The 20,481-nt window shown below is 41.0% G+C and overlaps 1 long non-coding RNA gene across 1 annotated transcript in view; it reads right to left on the bottom strand.

Annotated features, from left to right (window-relative positions):
* LOC142073180 (uncharacterized) overlaps positions 1-20,481 on the bottom strand; it is a 208,404-nt gene that overhangs the window by 61,047 nt on the left and 126,876 nt on the right. The window contains exon 5 of the long non-coding RNA XR_012669891.1: positions 13,322-13,511. This is a non-coding gene — a long non-coding RNA (uncharacterized LOC142073180). The remainder of the gene's footprint in view (positions 1-13,321; positions 13,512-20,481) is intronic.

Below are 20,481 nucleotides of genomic sequence, written 5' to 3'. Positions count from 1 at the left end.
GTGGTGGCTATTGTAAATTTACTGAATTTCAACATACATATTTTTAAAAATGCATAGTGGAGTTACAGCTTTCCTACCACATCTTTGCCCTACAGGAAGCTGAGAATGCTCACTGCTGTTACTACTCAGCCTTAGTCTTAGCAAAGTCAGAAAAAGCAATCAATAAAGAGACATTTAAAGAGCGTCTATAAAATCCCCAGTGCAACTGACATAAGTTGAAAGTCCCACATCACATGTTTATATAGGTCACTACTCTTCCGGTGTCATGTTTTTCATAAAGAACTGCAGTGTATATTTTTTTCCCCATGAGAACACAGTCCTCCTGCAATTTATTTCCCCCCCCTTACTTTGTTCATGCACAAAGCTAGCACCCCTTGACTATCCTACCAGGGCCAAATCTCGCCATTTCTCAAGGAAACCAGAGAAGGGGCTAGTAGAAAACAGTTGGCTGCACTTCTGGCACAGGAGGCATGCTGCTTCATAGGGTGGGCGACTGCAGTGCAGTCATGGATGATATTCACTGCCCCCGCTGGATTGAAGGATTGACACACAGTTTCCTTTGTTGGTTTCTATTGGCAGGGGTGCTGGAGCAATTTGTATAGTGGGGGTGTTGAGAGCCACTGAATCAAACTTTAAACCCTATATATGTTGGAAACCACTTCAAGCCAGGTAGTGCAGCAGCACCCATAGTTCCAGTCGTTATAGCTATTGGCAAGATATGTATTTGTCAGTTAAGGGGCTCAACGCCCCTTAGGATATGATCTGCACTCGAGCAGGTTAGCCAGTGTGTGCTTCTAGTGTTGAGGGATTCTGCCAGACTGCATGCATGCAGAGAAAAAGTCCCTCTTCTTTTAGGGTCAATCAAAATGTTTCATTCCAATAAAATTTAAACTTGGTTTCAGTTTGGACTTTTTAAATATTTCTTTCTAATTTAAAATTAAAGTTTAGTACATATTTTAAAACTACAAAATATGTAATGTGATTGCTATTCTAACTGGTACTTGGCAATTACTGCTGAAACTGGAAAAGTAACTGGTAGCATTGATGACTGGTTTGGCAATTGGTATTGAAATTAGTATAATATAAAAATGAAATGAAATATAATTTTTTGAAACTTCAGGTCACTTTGAAACAAAAAATCAAAATGTTTACTTTTGAGAAGGTCAATAAAGATGTTCAAACTTATCAAAGCTCTTTGTTTCAATTTTTTTCACAATAACATTTTGTTGAAATCATCACCTTCCTGCAGAACATGTTGATTTTGACAAATTGGCATTTTCCACGACAAATTCTTCTGTCAGAAAATTTTCAACCAGCTGTATTCTCAGTTTCCTAGGCCTAAACACTAGATTGTCAAGATTTTTTCAGCAGCTGCAATACTCTGTCGTCCGTTATGTAGGTGTTAAACAAGAAACACAGTCTAACAGCCATCTTTTACATGTGGATAAGAAGTACGAGGTTGGGGGAGGGAAATGAGTACTTAGTACCCTCCCCAAAAATCATTTTCTTCCCCAGCGCTATGGTTGGCCTGGGTAACTCCAAAACAGGCGTAAAGTAACTCTGGGACGTCACACATTAATAATGTAGTTAATTGATCTTGCATGAGTCCACATTTACTTCAGACTCCTGTGCAAATTCTACATTAATGGAGCACTGTCCATTTAGAATGAAGCGTTGGTTCAGAGCAGCAGCAGCAGTCTAGCATATTCTGATACTCTACATGGCACATATAATTATAATGTTGGGTCAGGCAACCTAAGCATTTGACTTCTGTGTGAAGAAATAGTCCTAGCATGTTTGGTAAGTATAGTGGAAAACATTCCCTTTTATTGTACTCTGCCAAAGATGTGCCAGAATAGTTTCAGACATTTCCAAACATAAGAGCAGGTCCACTATGAGGAAATAATTTTCCTACCTAAATTGACCTTACTTCTGAAAGTGATGCAAACACATGGCAGCCGCATGTATGGCTGGTGTTCTGGCAGTGGAGGGTGTACTCAGGCAGTGGTGAAATCTTGTTTCACAGTGCCATACCTGTCTGTGGCATTTTACAAATAAATAAAAATAAATGATCCACACCTTGATCACAGTTACACCATGTAAATCTAGAATAACTTCATTGACTTCACTGGAGTACAGTGGAGTAGAAGGCTGAAGTGACAAAATTTAAGCTTTCTTGAAGACTAGTTTGCCAGACACCTGCTGTTTACTTTCTGTTTCATGAAAATAGGTCATGAAGCAGCTAATGGACGTGTCAGTGTGCTTGTGATTTGTTATTTTTAGTCATTTTTGTCCCCTTTACTGACAGGTTTTACAAACGAATGGTGTTGAAAACTGTCCTCAAGATATCTGCATTTGAATCAATCAAAATGCCTCATCTCTGCTACTCCTGAGGAGGCTAGGTCATATAAAAGTCAAGACATCTGCTCACTTCCACTTCTGACTGCTTAAAAATAACTCATTTAGTTGACAGATTAAAATGACAGATAAAATACTCAAGGCACAGTCATATTGCACGAGTTCAACATGTTGCAGAAATAAACAGTCCTTCTGTCTACCTAGGTATACCCTCAGGATGCGTTGGTTCTTTCAAGCTATTAAGGCTGAGGGAACAGTCCTTTATGCACCATTAATTCCAAAGCAGAGGTGAAGACTCTCATGAAGGAGTTTGCACATGCAGCACTAACACTGCAAAGATGATGGCTGACCTGTTCAGGTATGAATCTTACAAAATGACTGAACAAACATGACATGTGAGCCAATGCAGGGAAAAGGGACTGAAAGAGAGAATCAAGCGATTGTAGTATATTAGCTGCCCCATGAGACGGAGCATAATTGATACGAGATTAGACAATGGATTGTTTCATAAGAATGTCCAAACATTTTGGTTTAGGTTTGTGCTGTAGTACTGCTCTGAAATAGATGTGAGGTGGATGTGCATTCTGGGTACTGTCAAAAAAATGAGCAACTATGCATGCAACTTTGAGCCAGAATTTTTGGGTGAAATGCTGACCCCATTAACTTAAATGGGGTTTCACCAGGATTTCACCCTTTATGTTTAGTTCATCCCCAAAGAGTACTTATTGTTGTCTTAGTATATATGAGAATGGGATAACAACCTATTCTGGTATAGATTAAACTGAGTATCCAATATATCCCACATTCAATGGTTGAAATGCTAAGATTGGGGCACATCTTTTATAATTTGGCTTGAAAAGCACAAAGGGAAGAATTCAGTGTATCTAAAAGCCCAGCTAAGGTTTTCAGTTCATGCTTGCAGCTTTGACACCAGCACTTTTGTGCAGATATATTGCTCTCTGGGGAATTACATATGTAACTTCCATAAGAGTTAGTACAAGTGATAAAATGTTGGGTATGCCAGGTGTTTTTGCTGTACCCATGCTCCCTCCCTCTGACCCTGAATAAGCTGCCCCTCGCCTGGAGGCACAGACAATATCATCCATTCCACTCACTGTCATTTCCATGAAAATGTATTTGTAAAACAAAAACATAGCTGAAATTAAAGATGGGACCCTAGAGAGAGAGTTATTTTGAACCTCTTCTTTGTTCAGGAGTTGTTCACATTCTGGACCTGAACCTTGATCCAAATGTTGTTGGCCAATCTCTAGCTGAAATCACGTTTAGGTCTTTTGTTTTGTATTCAAACTTAGAATCTCAGAAAAAATTAGGCAGTGTTGAGCATTGAGACAATGGTAACAATCCTGTCAGGATTTGCACTGGCTTCAACAACTTTGGAACCCAGAAGGGTCACACAGAATCAGTGATCCAGAAGCAGTCAACCCAGGCTTATAGCAACATAACTGGATAGCACAGTATGAAGTGAGCTGTAGCTCACGAAGGCTTATGCTCAAATAAATTGGTTAGTCTCTAAGGTGCCACAAGTACTCCTTTTCTTTTCACAGTATCTATATATGTGATAAAAATATAGGAAGAATACTCTTTAAATATAAGGAGGGAACATGGTGTTGTGTGTCAGGCACTGGACTGGGACTCAGGAGATCATGGTTCAATACGTAGTTCTGCCACAAACTTCCTGTGTGGCTTTGGGCAAGTCACTTAACCTCTCCATGCTTTGGTAAAATGAAGACAATACTGCTTCCCAAGCTCCCATGCATGTAATGAAGAAAAATCCATAAATATCTAGGACATGGCCAAGGAATATGGTTATTTGGCAGGGGTCGTGGGGAACAAGTGCAGCTAAGTATCTATACATAGAATATTCATCATATTTCTGGTTTGAGAGAGAGGCTACAAGTGTCTATCAGTGAAAACTGATTGGTTGTTCATGGTTGTTTGTTTCACATAAGGTAGATACATTTATGTATCTTATTCATACTCTGATATGTTAAGAAAATGTTTGATTTTACCCAAATAATCCAACTGAAGCAACACTGGTTGATGGTAACCCCAGGAGATGTTCAATCATCTTCAATCTTTCTGAAAACAATTACTTACATTCTGCTGGAGGGGAAAAAACAGACCATTATAGGAAATTTCTGGCTATTCTCAAGCAAAGAACATTTCTTCGGCCATTTTTAATAGCACTACTATGTATTCCACAGTGTATATCATCTCCTTTTGTTATGGAAAGGAGGTTGCTACAGAAATGCTTTCTGAAAAATGATTTTAATATTAGAGTGGAAAAAGAACCTAGCTTCTCTAGAGGAGGCTAAAGTTTGATTATACATTTAAATTATTATTTTAAAAGTGTTTTGACCTTTATTGAAATTAAAAGGATGGGACATTTTGGTAGCTGAGAGTAATGAAGCAAATTCATATTACGAGTCTGATCTTGCAAAGTCCTGAGTTCCCTCAATTTCCATTGATGTCATTTTGTACAACATTAATATCATTAATGGACTTGTGGGCCTTCTGCACTTCAAAGAGGGCACTCAGCACCTGGCAGGATTAGGCCTTTAAATTTTGAAGCCATATATTTATTTGGCATTGGAGTAGTTTTGAGAAGCCTTTGGCCAATCCCATGAAGAATCATTGGATAGTTACATGGATGAGTGTCTGAATTTCTTGAATGTTCTCTCCATGGGTAGTTTGTAGAAAAAATAAGAGAAATAAAGTCTGGGAGATCATAAAATCCTTCCTTTAAAATCCAGTTATTTGGGGGAAACAAGAAATAACTGAGCAATAATTCAATGTGGCTGTACAGAAAATCTGTGTTTGTACACCATTGAGGTCAGGGGATATTTCAGCTGCCTGGCTCTTATGTGAGCATTATTACTTATCTGTTAATAACTTCATACTGAAATGATCACCATTTGTTACCACAGCCTATTGTCAGTCATTTATCTTTTGAGGACACAGCATCACTCCTACCTCAATTGTTTTACTCCAAGATTGTAAAAACAACCATAAACAACCATAAACTGTCCTATAAAGATTCTGTGTTCCCAGAATTTAAAATATATTTGAAGAAGGAATCTTTTTTACTTTCCATCTCAGAACTTCCCTCTCAGATTGGTAAAATCAGACCTTTGAATGTCAGCTTCTTTTAGAACCGCAAGGTATTAAGTGAGTATAAAAATATGTGCTAGCCAGACAAAATGTCAGGGCCTGCTCCTGTGTGGGAGGTCTGGGAGAGGAGAGAGCTCAAGGAGACAGTGCACTCAGTGCAGCCACAAGTGCGTGAGTGCAAACAGTAGGATCAGCTAGCATGGTGGACAGTGCTCAACGTCGCAAAGTGGACATGTCACACTGGTCTGAAGGCATGGCCAACCTTTATTCTCCCCAACACCCCTTTGTAATTTGTAGTGTCTGGTGCTCAGGGGAGCACCTTTTGTGTAGTTGTGCCTCCTCTTTTCAGCATGGCCCCCTTAGGGTCCTCAAAGCCCTGATTCTGTGACTCGGTGAACACCATCTTGTTGGACCAGGCTTTTCCGTAGGAAAAGTCTTCCAGTGAATTTAATAGTGTCAGTTTGGGGAATAATCCACTTGTTTATCTGGACTATAAGAGGAATGCTTTTCCAGCCACAAATGTGTATAGCAAATTCTAAGCAAATACATGCGAGACATACAGGTTTGGAATGACTTTTGCAGCTCTTGACAACAATTCTGATACAATGGAACTCTTTATAGTGAGCTCGTTCTTTGCAAAGAGCAGCTTAATGATGGGTAATATTCAATACATGACTTAGCCCAGTTGTGGAGCTGAAGGTAGACCAGCCATGCAATTTCATCTCCACATGTCCTTTGTGCTGAGTGGGTGTTTGTGGTGCCTCTGAATATATCGGTTGCAAAGCGGAGAAGCTAGATAATACGAATCCAGGGAATCTAAATCCTGCACAGGGGCTGCAGGGTGTCAGCGGCTGCTATACTAGCCATTCACTCAGTTGTGAGCTGGCGCCCCACATCCACCCCCCCACCTCCCCTCCTCTGAGTGAGCTACCTCTGCCTGCATTATAGATCAGATCACAGAAAGAAGAGAACTCCCTTCTGTGCATGTGGGTGGGGAGTGGATGGGATTCTGACCCCACCCCAGTGTACCAGCCATTGTAGCTAAGTCCGTGCAGAGGACGGAGTAGCAAGTACCTAGTATCGATGCACATTATGTCTACCTGGAACAAAGTGTGAACAGGGATGAAAATGTGTTACAACCTTGTCCAAAGTCTGCTTTTGGAACAGCGCAACTACATGCTGCCCCTCACTCAGAATAGTCTTCACAGTGTAAAGCTAGCTGTAAAAATGGGTTTCCTTATGTTTTGCAAAACCTATTGCAGAGTATATTCTACAAAGCAGTACAAATACTCTCACTGTAGATTTGAAATATTCAGCTGTTTTTATAGATTATATATGTAAGGTAAAGTATTGCTGTGTGCTAATGGTTGGCAAAGGATGACTTTTCAATAGCAACCACTGTATATGTTATCCTGTATTACCATGCCACTTGTTAGGGCTGGATGGAAAAATCGAGGTGCGGGAGATCATGAATATTTTCAGCATAATTATTTTTTTATTGAAATGTTCTAACTGGCCTGACCAGTGCTGCTACTTACATATGAGTACATGTGACAGAGTGCAGGGGATGAACAGGTGAGCCTGCATGCTGATCACTAGGACACCAGTTAGCTTCCCCCCAGAGAAAGCTGATTGAGGTAATTAGATAATCAGGCTGGTGGGCCCAGTGACACAGCTTCAACACTTCAAAGTAGGCACTTCCAGGCGGTTGGGAGGGGTTCTCCTGTCAGTGGTGGGGAAACCACCTCCACAACACACAGTAACGAGGTCAATGGAAGAATTCTGTCTACCTAGCACTGTCTATGCTGAGCATTAGGTCGGCTTAACTATGTCACTCATGGCATGGATTTTTCACACCCCTGAGCGACATAGCCAATGATCTTACAGGAATCAGTAAAGCTTATAGAAGTGTTTATGGACATGGAGTCTCCCAGGAAAGTATTCCAACTGTTTCAGGGACTGGACTTGGGGAAGTAGCAGGGAGGGCATTTTGCCACACCTAGGACAATTGAAAAGAGAAAAGAGGAGATGAGGAGAACTCGTTCAGGGAGCCAGGGAGTGTTTTGCTACCTGTGTGAGACCAAAACAAGGCCTATAAAGTAGGACTGCCCACTTGTGGAATGAGGGTTGACAGAACTCTCTGGGTGGACTACGACTATCAGAGACAGGCAGAAAAGGCATCAGTAGGGACTGGTGAACACTGCCTCAAGATGCTCAGGAGTCCAGGGTGATTTGGTAAAGCCCCTTGGATACTGCCTGGCAAGAGCTTAGAACTGGAATGCATCCACAGTGAGAGAAGACTCTGCCTAATAGGGGAGATAAACTTCCACTTAATCTCTGGGGTAAGTGGAAGCAGGTAGGGGTTGTGGAGGGACTGCCTCATCCAGTTGTTTTAGGAACAGACTGGAGCTCCTTCCCTTTATAAGAGAAAAATGGGGGTCTGGAGTCCTCCACAGCAGGAAACAGGGCTAACAAGAAATAGGGCAAAAGGGCTTGATGTAAAAAAATCAGAGTACCCTAGACACAAGCCAGGAGGAAAGGGAAGGAGGAAAAAGACAGTTTAGAACAAGAAGTAGGTGAAAATCAGACAGTTCCAGGGAACCTCACCATCAGAACAGTGGGAGGAGGAATCCTGGGACCAGTGTATGAGGTTGGAGGAACCAGAGTGCCCTGTGGAGGAGGAAAAGAAGGGACTGCCACGGACCCTACCCCAACTGAAGGAGAGGGCAAAGAGTGGGGGAACAAGTCCTCACACCGTGGGTAGCCTAACAGGGGGGAAAGAGTTGTGGGGGTGACCTCCACCCATGAAGTGCAACTTCTGAGGGTGGAAGATGGATAACCCCCCTGGGGGCAAGTATAAGCAGAGGAGTCCAGTGCCTCCTCTAAAGAAGGGAGGACATGGAGGAAAAACCTGGCTAGCAGACAACTGGGGGGAGGTGTGTAAAACAGTAGAGGGGTGAACACCTATTGAGTTCCCCCCACATCTGAAGGCCCCTCGCTCAATCTAAGAGGGACAACAAATAATAAAAGAGGGAGAAGAGTGAGGTCATAGAGGCAAAGTCAGAGATCCAGAAGTGGACACTGTGCAGACAACCCTGGACAGCACCCACTGTTCCTCAAAGGTATCTAGGAAGCCAGCAGACGCAGCCCAGAGGAACTCTGCCCGGATATGTGAACCAAGGGAAGAACAAAAATAGGCCCCACAGTCGCAGAACACGGTCCCCGTCCAGCATCCTCCTCCTGGTGCAATGGATGGCCAGCAGCAGGAGGAGGTTGATGAGGAGGACTTTTGACTTTGTGGGGCCACGGATGTGGAGGGGTGAACATGTGAGCTCTGATCACTCAGACACCAATAGGTTCCCACCCTCCCTTCCCTGGAGAAAGCTGATTCAGGTAATTAGATAATGAGGCTAGGTGAGATAGCCAAGTAGTCTGTCAGCCAAGAAGGATAAAGAGACTGAGGAAAGACGGAAGTGTGGGAGAGAGGATTAGGGCAGCTGAGCCTAATCTCCCAGAGATGCTGGCGAAGGGAGAACTCTCAGGAGAGGGCCAAAAGCACAGAGGATATTGTAAGTAGACTGTTGCAGGGGAACTGCGGTGGTGTTGGTGGAGGAAACTCAAATAAATAGCACTGTGAATGCATAACCAGTAGAGTCCAAGCCAGTTTCTAAGGGGCAAGAAGACAGGAGCTAAGGTGCTTCCTGTTACAGTGTTGCAAAAATCTAAATGGAAGAAGGAAAAATAGAATGGGAGGGGAGTACATACCTGTAGATACATTTTGTTTCTATCTGCAGTAATGTTTCAGAAAAAGATTGATTTTTGCTTAATTCTGTATCATCAATCTGAGAACTGATTTGGCATAAATAATAAAATAAGAAAATCTTTGCTTCAGGAGCAGCTTATTACATTTTTGAAAATGTATTGGTTCAAAAAGAAACTGTCTGCTTACTTCCAGTAGCTTCAGTGATGCATAGGCTTCCTATTTACCTATCAATTTAGTTAAATAGATCTGACTGAGGAAAAATGGCATTGATTTGAAAAATGCTATAAAAAGAAATCTAGTGAAGAGTGAAGCTAGTACAAAGTGTGCTGCTCTGAATACAAACCATCCCTTTCTTAAACATGTATTGACTTTTGTCAGCATCAGGCAGGTTATAAGAGATTCCTCTGCTCCAAGCTTTAAATCATATCAAGTATCCATTATGTAGCCAAAGTGGTGTAGTAGATGGGTATGATGTTAGGGTTAGAAGCAACTAAGACTGTCCGGTTACTTGGAGATAGGTCTGTTTATTCTAATGGCCACACCCTGGTTTTGTGGCTTGAAGAGTGAGGAGAACATTTTATTGCTGAACAATCTGGATGATTAAAGAGTAACAACAGGCTCTGCTTCAATTCATTAGAACCTTCTGTGTGACGCTATTCTAGTCCTATGTGACCAGAAGGATGGTAGCTTGGGCCTTAAAAGAGACCTGTGTATGGCCTAGGGAAAAAATGGGGAATCCTCAGTGTTCTACTACACCAGAAAAAATGGAATTAACATTTTTCCTTCACTATAGCCAGGCAATCTCTTAATGATTTCTGTGCTTTCAGCCACTTTGCTTTATATGTAGTGGCTTTGAATTGATTAAAACTGATGCAGTCATGGAGAGGTAGGTAGGTCTCTCTTCTTTTCCTTTAAAAATGTAAGGAATAATCAAAACAGTTCCTAGGAGGCTGTGGGGCCCAGGGCAGAGGTGATGAATCCATCACTTCCAGGACCAACCTGTCACTTCTGGGACTGACCATGCTGGCCAATCACACCAGTCTGCGGGGCCCCGCAAAGCACTGGGCCTGGAGCGGTCGCCCTGATTCGCCATACCCTAGGGATGGCTCTGGGAATAATTTTCTAATGTGAAGGCAAGTTGTGCATATTCATTAACTATTAGTGTTTAATAAAATCAGGTCCTGATCTGTCAAACCCAACTCTCACAAGTAATCCTGCTGACATGGGACTATGTGCACAAATGAGAAGTCCTCATATGAACAAGTGTTTGCAGGATCAGGCCCTTAATTTTCATTCAGGACAAATCAAAATATCGTCAAATGTAAAATGATTTTTAAAAGAATAAGATTTCTGGCGGGGTTTGCTCGTGTATCTTTCTTAATCATGAACATAAATTGTCCTGAAGGATGAGCTCAGCCGGTTCTTGATGGACCTGCCAATGTGGAGCTCCTGTCAAGCAAGGCAGCAGCTGACTCATCTGACCCCAGCAGAGAACGTGCTTAGGAACTCAAAAGCAAACTGAGGATTAGTTTACTTCTAATGCTCAGTCAGGGATTGCATCTTTGCCAGTAACAGCATGGAGAATTGGCAGGAAGGTTTATTTTGGTAGGCTTTTTTTCTTTTCCTTTTATAAGTCACTATAAAGATCCCAAGATCACACAGAGAGAAGCAATAGGGCCACTGCAAAAAAAGAAAGTGAGGGAGGATGCGAAATTGGCTTATGATGCACATGCACATATGGTTTCTAATACATTTATCAGGAGAGTCAAAAATGAAGAAAATTAAAGAATCTGAATCATGCAGCAAGCTGGGGATATTTTTAGGAAAACAGCCATAGGGGGTAAAAGCTCAGTGTTAAACAGAAAAGAAGGTGAAGTATTTTGAGGTAATTTAGAATAAATAATAATACTTTCATTGTCTGGTCAGTGCCATTACAGAGGATTCCGTATAATTTTAAGAAAGTGGTTGTTCGAGTTCAGAAATATTCTGGGATGTCTAATGCAAATGTGTGGCAACACAGGAAAATGGTGAAGTTGTAATAAATACAAATAGTTGTAATAAAATTCCAGCATCATGAATACATAAATCTGCAACAGAAATCCTGCAATCTCTCTCTCTCTCTCTCTTAATCATAAGATGAATCACTGAGTAGTGGAACAGAGCACCCAGGAAGGTGTCCCAGTTACCATCACAACCATCAAGCCCAGGTCAGAAAGGAAGTCGGTGGGAATAAGGAAGTGCGTGTTAGTGTACCATACACCAGGAGAGCTCATTCTATTTACACTAGAAGCATTAAATTACAGATTTTAAAGGATCTATGGGATCATAAAAATGGACAATGACTTCGTGTTTTTTTTTCTTTTTTTTCTCAATACTTACACTTTTCTGTAGCTAGGTATCACTTGCCCCAGCTGCACTAATTTGAGATGCACTGATATTCACCTTGGAGGCCCAGTCTGGGGTCCTAACATGATGTCTTGTGATTCAGTTGGCTTTATTCATTGCAAACAAGTTATTGGGGAGGGGATACAGCCCCCCTTTCTATTTGCAAACTATTCAGGAGTGGATCTGTTCATTAATCAGAATGCACTGGCACCTAAATCACCTGCATTGTGCCCATTGAGCATGATTGGAAATTTAAACCAGGAGAATAGAGAATAGCCAGTTTCTTGTCTGAATTTTCAGACAATTAATCACTCATACTAAAATCTGAACACTGAGTATTCGGATGAATCCCAGAATCAACAAATATGACCCTATGAGCAACAGCAGAGAAATCTTACCACTCTACCCATGCAAAAACACCCCCCCCCCCCAAAACAAACACGAAAACTTGCAACTTTCCTTTTGTACTAGTCAGTCAACTCATGGACTGCAGTTATAGGAGATTTCTGGGCAATCTGACCATCTGTTCATTTAGTACAAGGAAAACCAAACTTTAAAAAGATAATTATACGTTGTTTCCCTGTGACTTCTCCTTTTGAACAGTCTTTCACAGAAAGCATTCTGCCTGACAGTACTGGTTGTAGCCTAGCTTGTTGGGGGTGCTGATGCCTTGAATGTTCAGGATAATGATAAACATTAAGACTTTTCCTTTTTGACTTTGGTATAAACGCCTTAGTGAGCTTCAGTCTCCTAAGCTATTGCATAAGAAGTTGGTCAGTTTAAACTTTCAACAATTGCTTTTTTAGAATCACCGTACCACTATGCTTTTTGGCAAACAGACACAATGTTTTTTCTTTTTGCAGAATTAAAATCAGGGCACTCCAGATGTAAAGTGTTCTTCTGTGGCATGTACCTCATTGTAGAACAGCTCTGAAGTAACCATTTGGATAATCTGTCTACCTTAGAGTTTTATACTGCAGCACATCACCAAAGCATCTAAGCAGGTGAAATCAATCAATAATGAGTCTCTGCCTCTTCTCACTCTTCAGGATATAAGAACTCTGCTTGGGGTAGCATTTTTCTTTGCCTGTTTTTTAGTTTCAGAATTGCATTGGGCTTGGTTTGAAACCTTTTTATTTTTTGGTGGGAGCAGGTATGGGAGGGGTCACTACTGTGAATATCATTCTTGTTATGATAATAAGATATTGTCAAAGAGGAAGACTTAGAGGGGTAAGCTTTACAATGGGCATGCTGTGTATAGAGGTTGAGTGCTCATAAGAAATACTTTTGGCCCAAGGGGGACTAAAGTCAAACTTCTTAGGAGTTGAAAAGTATTTTGGTATCAATGGCTTTATTTCTCCTAGCCACAACTTTATTACCTAAATAATTTATTTTGTAAGCCTCAAGTCCAGGGCAGTGGTTTTCCCTGTGTAATGAATCTATGCAATTGTTGGCCCTGATGAGTATCAATCTGTATCATTCTTCGGGAATTTCATGTAGCACTAGCCCGGATTGCCCTTGTTAATCTTATGAAATTATGTCCTTGCCTAACTTGTCAAGAGACAGGTAGCATGAAAATACTCCTCCTGCTGGAATGACTCTAAAGGCAAAGTTCAGCTGAGCAATTAGTGATTGCATCTGTTTTTTGTTATTTTCCCAGCTTGTGATAGCTGAGTTACTAACCTTTTAAAATGTTGATGTGTGGCCCAGGGCAGATGTAATTTCACTTTCTCTCCAGATCTACTGCAATGCTCAAAAGTGATCACTTTGTTGGAACCATCTGTTTCCTCTCTCCAAAGACACGCCACAAACTCCTTGGCAGCTTCCTTGAATGAATTCAGGGCTTCTTAACATGTAAGAATATTCAGTGAACCTGGAAATAAAAAAATATCCTAAGAGTCCAACAGTGATATTAAGTCTGATAGTTGCATTGCAGGAATGAACTAAATGCCTCAAAGCACATAAGCAAAGAATTGCAGAAGTCTGTCAAGTGTGCATTCCCTTAATTATCAAACATAGATTTTACCCACTATCTAGAAAAGCCAGAAAACACCTTAAAATAGACTTTCTATATCTGGCTTGGTATTATGGAGGTCCTTTCATAATCCTATTTGTACAATTTTCTGTACCTGTACAAGCATGTAATACCCAAAACAGCACCAGGCTGATACAATCATTAAACTATTCTCTTCTGGATCTAATGAATCATTTAAGTGTAAGCCTCCTTCCACTCAGACATCACTATTTCTAAATATGCAATCATCAGAGTGCATACAATCCATCTTCATGTGAGAGCTTTCTCCAGATATTAGTTTAACAGATAACACTCTAATCGCTGGACATAGCTTTCTATGCCCCCCATGATGTGGGTTTTGGTTTTGGTTTGGTGTCTTAACGGTAATATAAAGCACAGGTAAGATTTTTATTTGTGTGACATTTTCTTGGTGCGTCCAGAATCAAAAGCCACAGTTACCCCTCTGCCTGAGCAAGAGAACACTTTGCCGGAGCTTAAACTGTGTGTGTGTCTTCTCTCTGCCACACCAGTCTGTGCACCTCACTAGCAGACTCCCTGAGACTCTGCCAATCTTAACCTTGCCTGTCAGGTAACATTTTGTGGGTGTCCAATGATAGGGGCTGGGTACATACTGGGTACATACTGCAGAGGAACTTTCTTCCAGGGGGTTCAGGATCTGGGGTACACTGAAATTACAAAGTCTGCTGTCTGCAAAGAGACAGAATAAACACCAGTCTGTTGGCTCAACTGAGAATGTATACCTCCCTTCAGTGTAACAGCAGTGAGATGAATTTATAGTAAAACAAGAATGAGTTTAAGTGATAGTAAGCAGAGATTAAAAAAAACAGAAAATGGTTAACAATGAAATATGCTTTCTAGTGTCTAAAATTTAAGCGTTTACAATCCTGGTCTCAAGCGACTTCTCACCTCCAGTCAATTCTCCACATCCTCAACCTACATGGTTGGGGGAGCCACCTTTCACAGAAGCCAAGAGCATTGGTCCCTTTTGTTCCTTAAGGGTTGGATAATAAAGGAGTCCCTTTTCTTCCCTCTTACAGTCCAGAAAGCCTTTGAAATGTATTATTTGAAAAGTAACCCCAGACAAAGTTTCTCTCCTTTGCTTCTTGTTCTTTTGAGTGCAGGTACCAAGTCTCTTCATCATCTGGTCAATTTGCTTTTTTTGATTGGCTTGATCACTTTGTTTACCTTAGATGCAAATGTATTTTCATTGTCCTTTACTTGTAATCAAGCCATGCTGTTTTCTCATCTGCCTATTAGCTTGGTCCGTGTGGACAGGTAAATCCACATTACTTTGTCGAGGGCAGGCTTGTTTATCAACTGCCTCCAGAACACATTTAAAGAACATATTTCAACACACTTACATAACTCTTTGTACACAACCCATACATCCATCACACAAGGATATTTATGACCAGCATGTCATCAGTTTTCATACAGAACCTTACAAGACACTCTTTGGATAAATATTCTGACAACAGTGTGTTGAGTGTAGTGAGTTTGTCACAGTGCTGGGATTTACTGCTGCATACAGCGGCTCTTAGGGTCACTAGCTGGTCAAAATATTCTCCAATTCTGATGAAACTTTTCATTGACACTTCGATGGAAAAAACTGAGAGAGAAATTCAGTGACATGTTAAACTGGATTCCAGTTTTCACCCTGCTCTAGTTATTTGTTTGCTGAGATGCATAGATTTCTTCTCTTCTGTCTTCAGTACTTATCCTTACTGAACCTTATCTGACATTCTTATGAGCACAATCAACTCCTCCTGTTTCCTGGCCCTTATGATTTTCTGCTTGTTGAGTGTATTCAGATGGAAAAGTTTGAGTACACCATGAACTCAGACATGAGGGTGAGCCAGAGGAGTGTTTTCATGCTGACTCTCACTTTACAACTCCTTTGCCAATTATGGTGACCATTATTTCATTGCCAGCATGTTTTTATATGTTAACTTTTTCGGGCTTACAGCACAAATGCAGTATGGTGAAAGGTCACAGACCTCTTGGATTCTACTAACACTGTAGGAATAGACCTAGGCTTAGGTACACTTTTTCAGTTTTAATAGAGCACAGGAGACTTATAGCTGATTTGATTAAGTTCCAGTCACCCAAGGCCTCAAACTTGCAAACCTTAACTCTGTCAGATACTCCAAAGGGACTACTCATATCGGTCAAGATTAGTTGTGTGGATGAGCTTTCAGACTCAGTTCCCTATTTCTCCATGTGTTTCCAAAGCTTTTAATGTACCATTTTCCTTCTTAGAATTTGCAATAATTACCAAACATTCCTGCCACCAACTCACTTTCTCCTACTAGTATGCAAAAGCCCTACCTTCAACTGGGCACAAGTATGCCTTTGATTGGTAGCATTTGGCTGTGACTCTGTGCACCCTGCCATTTTGTACTTCCTATTCCTCTGCATGTCTGTACTCAGTTGTGCATTCGTAGCCTATTTCTCATTCATTCATATAGTTAAATAACTACCTACCTTTCCTAATCAGTGCACTCTATATCTGGAATAACTCACTGATTGTCTCTCCACTGGACAGCAGACCCTTTCACTCACTCTGCTGCAGCTTGCTGATAAATCAGTGGCTTCAATTAAAGAACAAGCTGCTGTAAGCAGGGACAACATCAAGCGTGCTCCCAGTTATCTTCAGCCCCAATCTATTCTTCTGTTGCAGTGATACTGAGACTGCAGTGGTTCAAGAGCCAAATTTTTTATTTTGTTGGCAGCATGACCCCATGTTAGGACTTGCTTTCAGCATTTGGAATTGCCTGAGATCTGCAGCATAATGTGTATTCTCTAACGATACACCCCTCACCTTCCTCCCCAGCCCAGCCACTGGAACTGAAAGGTGAAGAGGACCTTACACACGACCCTGTGTGCTTGGGTTTGCCATATCTGGAAAGTATATTGTAAGAGTTACTGTCCTGGCTGGGTGGATGAGGGTTACTTGATGTGCACAGACAGCCCCTAATGGGTATGACACCTCCCATATGGGGTGGGAAGCAATCCCAAGAGGAAGTACAGGGGGTACTATTGAGCTGGAGGGGGGTGTCCTTTCTGCCTTTGGGGAAAGAAGGAACCCGAATAGAATAGCAGCATGGGGTGAGCTCCTTGTGCAATATCAGACCATTTCTTTTGTTTAATGAATGAGTGCCAGCTCATTAGACCTGGTCAAAACTTGGGATTTCTGTTTCATAGGAAATTCTGGTATTTCTAAACTTTTGTTCCAAATTGGAACGAAAACACATCTCTTCAAAATGCACATTCTCAAACTTTGTTTCAAAACTTTGTTTGGTGGAAAATTTTCCTCTAAATCAGTATCAATGTGCAAAAGTGGGGGGGAGGGAGTTGTTGGACAACCTTTTTCCTACTAAAGTGTTTCAACAAAAGTTTTCTGACTAGCACGACTGCTGTCATTATAAATGGGATTTTTGCCTGCTTGTGCTATCCCACTATTAAGGAGATTGCAAGGTGACAGAACAATAGCTAAGTTTATTTTGTTCTCCTCATTCCCCCCCAAACATACTGTGTGAACTGATAACCTGCTAAGAGACATATGTTTGCCATCTTAGAGCCCAATTGCAATCAGATCCACACAAAGGGACCTTTGTACTCCCATTTAGAGTCACTGAAGTCAACTTTGACTTAGGTTTCGGGTCTCATAATGTATATTCTTTATCCTCAGATAGGAGAATACTTGAGAAAGTATTATTTAGAACATTACAGGTCTTATACTCTTACTGATGATTATGAATGCATTTAAAGAGGGGCTTAATCTCTAAATTTAAATTATCTTTTGCCATCTACACTCCAAACCTTGATTGCAGTTCCATATTGTGCACTTCCACAGGTGCTAAATTTATGGGCCTAGTATCTGCATCTCATTTTCTCATTAAATACTTTTTGCATTGGTCTTCTGTAATACTTTCAAGAGACACAATTAATCTTTCATGGGTGAATTCAACAGCAGCTTAAAAACGTAGCTCCTGTGGTTTTTAGAATGTTACTGATTAGTAACATGTTCTTTGAAAAGATAGTCCTGTAATTGAAAGGCAATATGGGACTAATCCATAGATCCATAATCAAAGATTCCCATCGTCTTCAATTGGCTTTGGATCAAGTTCTTATATACACACCTCCCACAGGTGCAATTGAAAGAGTCAAGCATGTGTTAAGCTATACCAGGTGGTTCTGCCTGCAAAGTGTAATTACATGTACATGCAGTTGTGTGTTGTACAGTGCACATGAGGTTAAGTCCCTTGCAATATATATATGTGATGATTTTACATTGATACAGGGAGCAAATGAAAGGCTCCAGATATAGTCGTCTTCCCTTCAAACCTCACTAAAATCCATGAGAATGAATATGTGATAAGCACCTATAATCTTATTATGTAACATCTTCACAGAAAGAGCATTGCCTGAACTGTCACATGAATTTCTGAGGGCAAAATGTGGGCTAGAATATTTAATCATGGATATTTTCCATTTTTCCCTTAGCGTGGCTTGTGTACAATAATGATTGGAATGAAACAAGACAGAATTTAAAAGTAGCATTACTCAGGGGTACTATGAGAGAGGCCTTATGTCTAGTGGAAATAATGAGATGGCCTGCACTTATAACGCCTTTGAGCACACTCAAATCTCATGAACTAAACTGGACTGGGTCTGGCCAATAGATGGGTGAGAAATCTAAGGATAAGATGTGTCTTTGTGTCTGTATATCTGATTTACCTTGGCCACACTTTAAAACTGGAATGAACATTGATTATGAGATGTTACCAATTCCAGTCATCCCTTATATTTAAAATGGAGAATGCTATTAGAAATCAAATAGACTTTCTGTCCCTGTAGAGAAGAACTTCGGGGTGTTTTTTTAAGCTGATGCCTCGCCACTATGAAAACTAGCCCCAACAGAGCATATTTAGGGCTCAGTCCTGCAAATGGATTTATGCAGGTGAATTCTGAACCTGTATGGACCCCTACTGATTTCAGTGCATTGACATGACTTGCAGACTTGGGACCTTGAAGATGATAAATGATAGGAATTTCTTCAGATTTTCTCTGATTCTTCTGCTGCTTTTCAGCCAAAAGTCTCCCTGGCTTGAGCAATGCAGACTGTGCTGCCAAAGGATTTGAAACCAAAGAAGCTTAAAAATTTTTGAACACCTCAAGAAAAAGGAACAGCATTTGAAAACAAAAACAACTTTTTTTCCCCTCATAGGTTAGAGCCACATTTTCAAGTCCTCCAAACTTGGCTGTAGTTACAAAAAATCCAAGTTTTCAGAAAAACTGGTTTTCTGAATAGATTGGCTTCTCTCCAGGGCTCATCAGATCCAAAAGGACTACACAGCACAGCTCAGGTGGAAATGATCAGTATTCTGGAAGCTAACATGGGTTTAAGCTTTTGGAAATTCATGAAATATAAAGTACTCTGTCTTCTAAAATGAAATTATGCTAGAAATAAAACAGATGAAATAGAAAGCAGAAAAAATTGTGAGGCTTAGAGGTGTGCTGCAGCATCTGAGTGCTAGGCCAATGAATTCTGCCCAGGGCATTGTAACAGTGATAACTCAAGTGAGTGGATAATGAATCTGTCATTATTAGCTGTGTCACCCAGATGGAGATCATGTGACTGAAGCCAGGACTAAAGGGTGAGACTTGCTTGGCCACCATGCTCCTTATGTGTATCTTAGCCTGCACAAGAGTAGCGACTGCCTCTAAATCCCCTTCTGGGGAAATGCCAAAGCGTTGACCAATCTTGTGCCAGGCCACGACCAACCACGGCTTATGTCCCCTGCCTGCCGGCTCAGTTGTGATGACCGTATTGTGGAGCAAGAAGTCTCAGCCCCCCATCTGTACAGAGGTAGGGGAGTAGTGACTCTGTGGAGACTGTTCTGTTCTGGGCACTGTGTGCTGCAATGTGGGTAGCCCCTTTGCCCCGTGTGTGGACACTTAGGAAAAGCCACAATGTAGCACAAATCTACACACAGAGATTGCACATTGCTGCCAATATTCAAGAGCATTTACAATGATGATTTTCAAAGCTTGGTGCCTGAAGAAGAGCTCCCAGAGCTGTATTTAAACATGTAAATAGAAGTGGCCTGATTTCCAAAAGACGCTGACATTGATTTCAGTGGGATTTTGGGCATTTCAGCAAGCCTGAAAATCAGCCCACTTCTAGTTAGGTGTCTAAATATGGATTTAGGAACCTAATTTTGGTACTCAGTTCTGAAACTGTTGTCCCTTGTTTTTAGGGATTTGCCACACTGACTGCCATATTTCTGCTGCTACTTTTGTCTGAATAGGTTGCACCAGGATTTAGGGTAGAATAAGTTCCCCAATATTTTGTTCTGTAAGCAGCATTGGCCATCCGCTTAGCTTTCTAGCAGTTCCATGATATATCAGCTAATGTGTCTCTAAGGCCAAAGGACAATCTCTTTGGGGGGCGCAACTGTGGATGGTGGGATGATCATTACAGGAGTGATTATAACTTTTGCATATTGCTGTCATTAAAAAAAATCTTCTGTCACATTTCCACCTGATAAGTTTGACTTGCATCACAGTTCTGTTGTTTGAGCAATCTTTAGAGCAGTGGCTCTCAACCTTTCCAAACTACTGTACCCCTTTCAGAAGCTGATTTGTCTTGCATACCCCCAAGTTTCACCTCACTTAAACTATTTGCTTACAAAATCAGACATAGAAATAGAAAAGTGTCACAGCGTACTATCACTGAAAAATTGCTTACTTTCTCATTGTTACCATATAATTATAAAATAAATCAATTGGAATATAAATATTG

The sequence above is a fragment of the Caretta caretta genome, chromosome 9 (genome assembly GCF_965140235.1).
Source record: "Caretta caretta isolate rCarCar2 chromosome 9, rCarCar1.hap1, whole genome shotgun sequence".
Lineage (NCBI taxonomy): Eukaryota > Metazoa > Chordata > Testudines > Cheloniidae > Caretta > Caretta caretta.
Note: the sequence above shows the minus strand (reverse complement) of the source record. Positions and strands in the feature narration are given on the sequence as shown.